We start from the raw sequence: 11,612 nt of genomic DNA on the forward strand, positions 1-11,612 counted from the left end.
TGGAGCAGCAAAACATGCATGGATACTCGTGGCAACAGATTATTTCACAAAGTGGGTTGAAGCTAAATCATACGCTGAATTAACATCCAAGGAGGTTTGCGATTTTGTGGAGGAACATATTGTGACTAGGTTCGACGTACCAAAAACGATCATAACTGATAATGGCCCAGTCTTCATAGCTGAAAGGTTCAAAGAGTATATGGCAAGCTTAAAAATTCAGCTTGAGCAGTCCACACCATACTATCCACAAGCGAATGGACAAGCCGAAGCAAGTAATAAGGTTTTGATCGGTATTCTCGAAAAAATGATAAAAGAAAGACCGAGCTTGTGGCATTTAAAATTGAATGAAGCCTTATGGGCATACCAAACTTCACCTCGATCGGCAACAGGGACCACCCCATATGCGCTAACCTATGGACATGAAGCGATGTTGCCAATCGAGCTAAGTGTAAATTCTTTACACGTGATCGAGCAGAGTAGTTTGTCCAGTGCCGAATACAACCAGGCCATGTTACAAGAGTTATAAGATTTGGAAGAAGATCGGCTTGACGCCTACAACCTTCTAATGGCATAAAAGAAAATTACCAAGCGAGCATATAATCAAAGGGTTAAACAAAAAACATTCGGCGAGGGGGAATTAGTTTGGCAAACTGTCCTACTCATAGGGATTAAAGACCCCATGTTTGGCAAATGGTCGCTGAACTGAGAAGGGCCGTTCGTGGTCCATAAAGTCCTCAGTAAGGGGGCATACCATCTTAAAGATCGAACCGGTGTTATTCACAAGTTGCCAATTAATGGAAAGTTCTTAAAGAAATATTACCCAGTCACATAGGAGATGCAAGAATAAAAGTTTTTTTTTTTATTTCATGAATAAGATGGGTTACAATCAAAATATTCTAAGGCGATGAAGGAAGAAGAGTTCCAAGAAGTGCCTTCGGCTCCAGCCACCGCACCTCGCCCATTATGACCTCGGCTTGCCGGTTCTTCTTGTCCATCTTCAACTGCTCGATTAGCTTTGTGCTCGCCGCATATTCGGTTAAACAATCTTTGTCGCCCGACTCGAAGTCCTTCGCAAGCTCAGAAGCAATAGCTGACCTTCGTTTTGCCAATTCAGCCATTTGACGGTCGAGGCCGGCCAAGGCTTCCCTTTCCCCTTTAAAGCATCGATCTTCAGACAAAGAGTGTCTTGGATAGCGACGGCATCTTTTAGATCTTGTTCAACCCTCAGAGCGTTCTCAAGGACACTAAAGGTTTCCCGAACTCGCTCCAAGGCGGATGACGCTTGAACGATAGCATCGACACTCATTTGACCATCGGCTCCGAGGTCGTTTAGGCATGCACTTAACAAATCAAGACTTTTACGCTCAAGGACTTGCGACGCCGAGAGAGACAAAATATAGCAAGAAGGTTTTGTTTTAAACCTGCCGAGAGGAGACTTCGGCCATATCTTCGAGTTCGTTGCTCGAACCTAAAGAACTTAATGGCCGAGCCCAGTGTCTTAGACTGCTTCTCAGTTCATGCGGCCGATGGAGGTTATCTATGTTCGATGGCCATTGAGGCAGCTAAGAAATATAGATAACACCCTTCGACGCATAGAATTTTTGAAGAAAAGAGTGGGCGGGCACCTGACATTTAGTATTTTCCTGGTTTAGAGTTCTAAAAACAAAAATAACCAAGGAAAAGCGGTAGGGGTACTTATGAAGACCGAAGTGGCTTCTTGGGGAGAAATGTTGAGGTTCTGGTCCTGCGGGTGAACGGGCATTTCCGTCGTCACTTCTGGCTCTACGGCAGGTTGTTTGGGACGGTCGGCTGCAGAAGGACCGACTTGAACAGCTGCCTCGAACGCAGGGGGAAGCTGATTACGTGGTTGAAGGTGACTCGTCAGTGGAATCTCGTCCCTTCCGTCGCTCTTTTCTAGAACGAATGCCGGGTGTTTTGGATTTTCAGGATGAGTTTTCTCGGCCAAGATGACTGCCTTTACCAGGACAGGTGCAGTGGCTGACCCCGAAACCACAGACGCATCGACCAGTGGAGCAACAGCTGGTTCAAAGACCTTAGAACAGGCCGTACTTGGTCTGTTTCTTCAGCCGGAGTTGGACGTTTCTCCACCGAGGTTTAGACGATGGGGGGAGAAGGGGAAACACTAGGAGTCGTCGCTCCCGTAGTCTGACTGGAGATAATATAAATCTCCCGTTCTCCTTTCTTTGCCAGCTTTTTGACATTTTTTACGGGCCGAGAGGGTTCAATGGCCGGCTCAGCCTTTTAACGAGGCTGTTTGCTCAGCAAGGCCTGCGCAGTGGTCTTAGCCCTTTTAGAGACGATCGATTTTTTCTCAGCAGTAGCCGCAACGACCACTTCCACCTTTTTCAGTGAGCGACTACCTGATAAAGTAAAAGAAAATTAGTAGAATTCAAAGTTGAAGAAAGAAGGTAGAAATAAACCATTACCTTGGGATTGGGGGAATGAGGCCTTCTTAGGTCGACCGCCGAAGATGTTGGTCAGAACGGCTTCGACAGGAACACCAAAAAAGTGTTGGGTATATTCTTCCCGCCAATTACTGAAAGTGTCAGTGCAAAGAGATTCTGGAATGGTTGGTCGAAGGCGAAATTTCTGGCACCGTTCCTGAAACTCCTTTTCGGCCACCGGCATGTTCTCGACCAAACATTTGTTGGACTTGGTACAACAAATAAATTTGTTATACCAGTAGAAGAGGAAGGCTTCGTGTTCCCCCTACCGTAGGTTCTCATCCCTTCGACCGGCAAAGTGGAGATAGAGAGTGTTGTAGTTGAGGAAGTTCTTATAGAGTTTCTGAACTTCCTCTTTCGAGGGTTCTTGGCCTTCTCCGCTCAGCGTTTCGATGGCCCGATCATTGAAAAGAACCTTGAGGTCAATGGTCGACGGGTACTCGGAGAGGGTAGCATCAATTGGGATACCGAAAGGGGAAGTCCCTAAGATCGCGGTGATATCAAGGATAGTGGGGCCCATGGGGCCTAGGGGAAGGACCATGGTGTTGGTGGCCGAGCACCATAGGCTTGATGCTACTATAAGAAGCTCCTTGTCCATGACGAGTTCCATAGACGAAAGACGAATGACATTGTAAATGCCAAGAGCTTTCCATTGCTTGCCGAAGATCTTTTCCATCTGAGCAACCCAGGCTGCCCAGGTCACAGTGGTCGAGGGCCAAGAGCCTTGGGGTTTCACCAAATCCCACCTCGACTATTCAAACCCTGACAGTAGGGGTGTTAGGCTATGATCCTTGAAAAGCTCAGTAATGGCTGGTGGCACTGCGTCCTTGAAAAGTGGACCAAGGATTTGGTGGGGGGTGCTCATATTGCTCTCAAAGCGCAGAGTCTTAATTGAGCGCTGATTTATGATGGTCCCATATTTGTCGCATTCCTTGGAGAGCTTGGAAATGAATGAGGCCATTGGGAATGATTTCGAAGGGTTTCTGGAAGAAAGTTATGAGGTTTCTTTTAATCTTTAAGCAAGAGAGAGTTGGGAAAATTTGAAAGCGTACGAATGAATGATAGAATGCTAGGTATTTATAGACTCGTGGAATGGAAGACCAAATGGGGATAGTGATCGGGAAGATCGCCAATAATGATGGAGTGATAGAGAATATTAAAAGACTCAAGAGAAAAAACCAAAAAATTCATAGATTACGGGGTCATGATGATATCGTGACAGCATCTTTTTATGAAGAAATGACGTTTTGGTGTTTGCACGATCTCGAGGGTACCGAAAGATTCGCAAATCGAGATTGCATGTTGGCATGCGGCGACAGGTATATTGATTTGAAGATGTTTAGACATCCGCACGTCTTGAGGAATTAAAAAAATCTCGCAGATCAAGAGGGTAATGATGAAATGATACTTTAGGTCAGGCTGAGAAGAGGACACTTGGCGAGATATCTGATGAGATCAAGATCGTGCTTAATAAATGCTCCTCGGGAGATGGAGCCTGGTGTCGCTTTTTCAAGGTCAGGGCTTGGCCAGAGACTTCAGGCCGAAAAAGTCCTCAGAAGCGAGGGGGCAATGTTTGGGCCTAAAATATTAGTTTGGGCCGAGATGTATTCTCGGCCCGAAAGGCCGTACAAAAAGGTTATTGTGGATCATTTAGTTCATGGGCTTCCTAACCTAGGTTGGTCAAGTCATGTTGCGAGACGAGTAACTGAATCCTGGCACAATAAGGAGTCTCGGCAAGGTATGGATAAAAAATAATTCGGTTTGATAAAAGACTAGGTTCAAAGTCATAATGAAGATATGACTGGTCGAGATGGTGTTTGATGAGAAGAAGAAATCCTAATCCGAGTAGGGTTTTAACTCGGTCTAGAAAGTGCCTGGTGTTATAAATAGAAGAGGTTGTGCATCGTTCAAACCCCCTTCAATTCAACTCACAACTGCCCTGTGCAAATTCTCTCAACAACCTTGAGATTTTTTCCTTTCTTTTTCCGCCAACACATCTTCAGTTTAGATAAACAACACTGTGAAGACAACCGGTGATATCTTCAGTCAGCATAGATAACACTATCACCATAGAACCAGCCGGTCTCGCAGCATCTTTAGTCGGCATAGATAGCACTGCGTCGAGGGTGATTGGTTATCTATGCAAGTCTCGGTCGAGAAGGATTTCCGAATCCTTATTGGTCAAGGTCATCTCATTAGTCTTCTCGGCGAGGTGAGGTGTTACAGTTTATTAGGCTCGGCACATTGCATGCCGAGTTGGTTTATGATTGGATACTCTTAAGTGGGATTTAGAGTTCGGTATTCTGACGGCCGAACCATATTTATTGTTAAGACATATATCTGCTTTGAGTATTTGTGCCCTTACACTTTGGTGTCGGTTCGGCGAGAGTTTACTCTGACGAATACCATCAGTGTGACCGAATCCGATGACGATGATTTGTGAACTTCGTAAGAATAGTAGCCTTGTCTTCAGGTTTGAGAACCCAAGAGGCCAAGACGTGTTCCTTCCTCGGTCGTAATTGCAAGACGCAGAAGTCAGCCGCGCACCCAACACAACATCAACGAATTTTATTCCTCGGCAGAGCTTGGCCGACGAGTTGGCACGCCCCGCATTCAACCGAAGGACGTAGTTAGCTCATAGATTACTCGGCCTGCGCGCCACGTAGGCTTGGTAGTTTTTAGGGTCAACACATACATAGAAGTATGAAAAATTTGAAAGAATATATAAACACTCGTGATTCATTATTATTCCTCCACGAGTAGATAATGATTACACTTGCATTATCGTTTAGATTTTTAAAATCCTCCAAACCTTCATGAATAATGTTTTTTATTTGAGGGAAAAATTAAAAAATTAATAATAATTATTGTAGAAGTGTAAAAAATGTAAAAACAAATATACAATCACCCATAGTGACAAGCTTTACAACTTTCATGAAGGGGTCAGCTTTGAAATCCAACACTACAATTTATAAACCTTAAATTTATATTTAACCGTTGATTGCCATTTATGCTTTATTCTTCTTACTGAATTTCATTTTTAAAATTTTCTTTTTTGAAAACATGATCATCTGTCGGATGTAAGAGGATGAACGGTTCAGATCTTTGATATCACGTTTTGATATTTACGATTAACTGAAATATGAGTCAATATCATATAGTTTGTAGAAACTTTATAAACATCAAGCAAAATTTTTGCTAACCCTAAAACTTTGAATATAATATCAACGATCCTAATCATTCATATTCTTGCAACCTCTAATAGATCAAGTTTTCAAAAAAGAAAATATGAAAAAGCAAAATTTGATGAGAACAATGAAGCGTAAATGTAAATAACAATCAACGGTTAAATTTTGATATATGATTTATATGATTATAGTGACGAATTTCGAAGTTAAGCTCTTCATGAAAGTTGTAAAGCTTGTCATTACGAGCGTTTATACATTTTTTCTATATTTTTTTACACTTCTACATTAATTAAAAAACTATTAAAGACTTTAGGTAAGTGAAAATATACTTAAAAGAAAAATGCGTTTTTATGTTTTGGATGTGACAATATGCTATGTATCTACTTATTTAGTATTATGTTTTTCATTTGATTATTTATTGGTTTAAAATATATTTTCCTTAACGGGTAACGGGTCGGGTCATATTACCTGTTAATATTATCGGGTTGATTTCGGGTCGGGTCAATTTACCCGTTTATTTTAACGGGTGTTACACGACAAGACCCGTTAAGATATCGGGTATGACACGAAAATGACACGAGTACAGAAAACACAACACGAATGTCAGGTCTAATACCGAGAGTGTTTTGTTAAAACTCTCTGTTATCTATACTAAGGAGGTGAGATGTGCTTAGCCTTACAATGAGTTAGCAATAACTTGGTTCAAATTCATCTTTGGTGAGAATCAAACCTAAGACCTCTCACTTATAATTGAAGATGAATATCATTAGACGTAGTACTACATGACAAAAGAATCCGCCATTGAAATTTTACAAAATTAAATATGCCCTTATACTGTGTGATTATGTTTCTAATTACACGTAGGTTCTTCAGTGATGAAACTCTCATATTGGAAGTAAATTCAAACCCATAACGTTTTAGAAGAATAGTCTACTCTCATACCATGATAAACTTTTAGGCTCGATATGGCTTGCCGCCATTGTCTCAAATATCCTCAACTCAGCTACGTATACATATTACTAGGCGTGAAGTTTATCATTAAAGACCTCAGTAATATTAGAAGTGAAACTCCCAAGAACTTGTCAAGTCATTATACCAAAGCTAACGCCAAACTTTTCTAGAGTCTGGCCAGTATTTTCAGTGACTGAAGCCAATGCATGACTTTTTAAACACCGACTTATTAGTCATTATTCATTCACTAAAATCATAATTCAAGCCGAGTAACTAGAGCCCAAGACATATCAGAAGAATAGCATGCTCTGATACTATGATAAATTTTTCAGGTGTAACATAGTCGACCACCAATAACACCGATGTAGTTCCAACTTAACTACTTATTAGTAGGTGTTGAGTTTTATCACAAACGACTGACAATATTTAAAGAAAAACATGTCATATATTAATTGCCTATTATTTTTTAATATGCCCGATGCAAAATTTTACTCCAACATGACACTGTGTGTCATCGTCATCAATTTTAGTAGACTTTACAATATCAATGTATTGTATTAACCAAAGGTTAAACTAGTTAGGTAGTGTTGGTCGGTTACGTGTGCATACGTACTCCTCTCCTATTCTTTTAGGAGTTAGGCCATCTCCAACCGATGGCTAGCCAGATGGCTCGTTTTAGCCTTCTAGCTCTCCAAGATCCTCCAAGATATTAATATTTTAATGAACAGTACATGGCCATATTTGCCTGTCTCCAACCGAGGGTTAGAGGGCCAGAGGGCTCGTTTTAGCCCTCTGGCCCTCCAAGATCCTCCAAGATATTAATATTTTAATGAACAGTACATGATCATATTTGCCTGTCTCCAACCGAGGGTTAGAAGGCCAGAGGGCTCGTTTTAGCCTTATCACAAAAAACCGTCTCCAACTGAGGGCCAGAGGGCCATAAGGCCAAACATAATTTATTATTTAAAAACTACAACTTAAAATAAAATGAAACAAATTTTGTGAAATAGAAGTTATAGGAAGAAATGGAATTTTTAAAAAATATGAAACAAATTTTGTAAAATAAAAGTTATAGGAAAAAATAGAAGTTATATGAAAAATTTTGTAAATAAAAAATAATATCAAATGCAATGGCTACTAGCCGTTGCATTTGAATTTTTTCTTAAAAAATCCTGTCGATTACTGTTGGTTATAACCGACAGTAATACATTTATATTAAGTAATATAATGTATTCATGTCGGCTATAACCGACAGAAATAACAAAACATTAAAAAAGAAAATGGCCAGCCTCGGGCTGCAGCCAGCCCTCCAGCCCTCTCCAATTCTGTGGGGCCCTCCTAGATTCCAAAGCCCTCTGGCCTAGCCCTCGGTTGGAGATGGTTTTCTGGCTATTTTCGGCCCTCTAACCCTCTGGCCTATCCCTCGGTTGGAGACGGTTTTTGGGCTATTTTCGGCCCTTTGACCCTCTGGACCCTTCGGTTGGAGATGGCCTTAGAACCTGATTATCAAATACAAAATGGGCCTCCATCTCCGTGTATAAGAAAGAAAATCTAAAGCATAAAGAAATATATACTGAGTAATATGTGTAGGACTAGAAGAGTTAATAAAATAAAGGAGATGAACTTTATGATCCTGATGACTAATGTCAACCAACCCAGTGAGAAGTGGCATTGGTCAGTGGTGGGGATTAGAAATGTCAAATAGGCATGCACTTTCTTTACACAATTACTACTGTTTGAGAATCACCTAGGTAATTTTTTTTCCATATCCAAACTCCAAAGTGGTCATCTTTATTGAACTAAACATGGTAAATACCAATATTAAACTAAACATGGTAAATACCAAAAATATATATGACAATATTTGGGAATTTCTTATATATTCATTAATCTCCAAAGTTGAGTATATATAGGAATTACAATTGGTATTACATATGTACTTCACCAATGTGGGACAATAAACTACTATTTATACTCTAAATAATATATAACTCGCAACACTCCCCTTCAAGTTGGTGCAAAGATGTTACACATGCCCAACTTGTCAAGCGAATTGGAAAACACACTATTAGACACAACCTTAGTAAGAGCATCAGCAAGTTGATCTTCAGATCTCACAAATGGAAACATAATAATTTCAGCATCCAATTTTTCCTTAATGAAATGTCGATCAATATCCACATGTTTTGTTCGATCATGTTGCACTGGATTATGAGCAATCTCAATAGCAGCCTTGTTATCACAATGAAGTTTCATAGCACCTTTGGGGTTAAACCCAAGATCTCTCAACATTTTTGTCAACCACAACAACTCACATACACCATGCGACATACCACGAAACTCAGCTTCTGCACTTGACCTAGCCACCACTTTTTGTTTCTTGCTTCTCCAAGTAACTAAATTACCACCCACAAATGTAAAGTATCCAGATATAGATCGCCAATCAGTGATAGAACCTGCCCAATCTGCATCTGTATACCCTTCGACATTCAAATGACCATTCTTGGAGAAAAACAGGCCTCTGCCAGGAGCCATCTTCAAGTACCTCAAAATATGGGTTACTGCATCCATATGAGCTTCACTAGGTGAGTGCATAAACTGACTTACCACACTAATTGCATAAGCAATGTCAGGGCTAGTGTGAGACAAATAAATTAATCTCTCCACAAGCCTCTGATACTGTTTCTTATGAGTAGGAACTTGATTTGGAAATAAGCCCAAACAATGATTCTGCTCAATTCGGAGTATCAACAGGTTTGCAATCTAACATACCTGTTTCAGCTAACAAAACAAGAACATATTTTGGTTGAGACAGAAAAATACCATGCTTGGATCGTGCAACCTCGATCCCAAGAAAATACTTCAATTCACCCAATTCTTTCATCTCAAACTCAGTAGCTAGGTACTTTTGAAGACGTTGTATCTCCTTCTGATCATCACCAGTCACTATCATGTCATCAACATAAATAATCAATGCAGTTAGCTTACCATTTTGTCGTTTTAGAAACAAAGTATGATCTGAATGACTCTGGATATACCCAAACTTCTTCATTGAACTTGTAAACCTCCCAAACCACGCTCTAGGAGATTGTTTCAAATCATACAAAGCCTTTCGTAACCTGCATACAACACCCTTTCTAGGAGATGTTCCAATACCAGGTGGGAGATCCATATACACTTCCTCCTTAAGATCACTATGAAGGAAAGCATTCTTAACATCAAATTGCAACAGAGGCCAATCCTGGTTTGCTGCTAAGGACAGAAGAACACGCACAATATAAGTTTGGCAACAGAAGCAAATGTCTCCTGATAGTCCACCCCATAGGTTTGAGTATAATCCTTAGCAACTAATCTAGCTTTATACCGGTTAATAGAACCATATGCTTTGTGCTTAATAGTAAACATCCATTTACATCCAACGGCTTTTTTTCCGTTTGGTAAAGGAACCAAATCCCAGGTAGAATTCTTTTCCAAAGCTTCCATCTCAACTTGCATGGCATTAACCCACTTAGAGTCAAACAAGGTATCTTGCAATTTTGTTGGAATTGATACACTAGATAACTGACATATGTAAGATGCATATGGTTTGGATAAACGATGAGTAGACACATAATTGTTGATAGGATATTTGTCTTTGGCATGCACATCAGGCTCATATTGTACTTTAGGTTTTCCACGATAGCTCGTGGAGGCAACTGATAAGTAGAAGAATCGTCAGAATTTACCTCATGTATGCCACCATCTTGTACCAAACTGTTAGAAGAATCATCACTGGACAAACCATCATCAGGCAACTCGTTAGACATATCAGCAGCAGGCAACCGATCATTAGAAGGCAATTCGTCAGACATATTAACAGGCAACTTGCTGGGCACATCTGATCTATCGTCAGTAGAAATAGTTCCGGGAATAACAGGTGATCGATCACTATCTGTAGTCGACTGATCAGTATCATGCAACATAATAAGTTATGTTCCCAACTCTGCCTGTAACACACCATCCATACCATCTCTTTGAATCTGCACTTCATTCTCCCTTTCCCCCTGAAGTGGAAAGTCGGAAGAGGGCTTCACAAAATGAGAAACTTCCTCTTGGAAGGTGACATCCATGGTAATATAAGTTTTTTGAGTTGGAGGATGATAACACTTATAGTCTTTCTGATTGTTAGCATACCCAATAAAGACACACCGGAGAGCACATGCATCAAGTTTACTCCGCTGATGAGAGTAGACATGCACATACGCAATACACCCAAACAGTTTCGGAGGAAGCTTTGATACAGAAACAAGAGAAACATGTTGTTGTAGCACATCGAACGGTGTCTGAAAATCAAGAACCCTACTTGGAACACGATTGATCAAATACACAGCAGCCAAAACAGCATGACCCCATAAATGATTAGGAACACATTTATCCAACATCAAGGAGCGAGCAACTTCCATTATTTGACGATTCTTTCGTTCGGACACACCATTTTGTTGGGGTGTAAACGGAGTAGTCGTCTGGTGAATAATAACATGATCACGAAAAAAACATGCCAAAGTATGATTCACATATTCTCCCCCGTTATCAGACCTGAAGATCTTAACTTTGATCTGAAACTGAGTAGACACCATTGTACAAAATTCTTGAAGAAGTAACGGAACATCACTCTTATTCTTCATAAAAAACACCCAAGTTAACCGAGTACAATCATCAATAAAAGTAACAAACCAAAGGAATCCATTAGAAGTAACTTTCGCTGGACCCCACACATCAGAATGTATCAAATCAAATGGCAAAGTAGCTTTAGAATCACTTAAGGAAATGAAGCACGATGATTCTTAGCCATGATACATGTGTCACACTTGAACTCTGAATCATTACAAGTGCGAAACAAAGAAGGAAATAGATGTTTCATATAACTAAATGATGGATGTCCCAATCGTCGATGCCACAACCAAATTTGATGTTTGTCATCCACTTTAGCACTTAAAACTTGATGATTATTTGAACAAGAAACAACAGT

The 11,612-nt window shown here is 40.3% G+C and overlaps 1 pseudogene; it reads right to left on the reverse strand.

The window, feature by feature from the left end:
* Window positions 1-2,730: 2,730 nt before the first annotated feature.
* Window positions 2,731-11,160, reverse strand: LOC126608860 (uncharacterized; annotated as a pseudogene).
* Between the last annotated feature and the right edge of the window lie 452 nt (window positions 11,161-11,612).

This window comes from Malus sylvestris, chromosome 1, assembly GCF_916048215.2.
Source record: "Malus sylvestris chromosome 1, drMalSylv7.2, whole genome shotgun sequence".
Taxonomy (NCBI): Eukaryota; Viridiplantae; Streptophyta; class Magnoliopsida; order Rosales; family Rosaceae; genus Malus; species Malus sylvestris.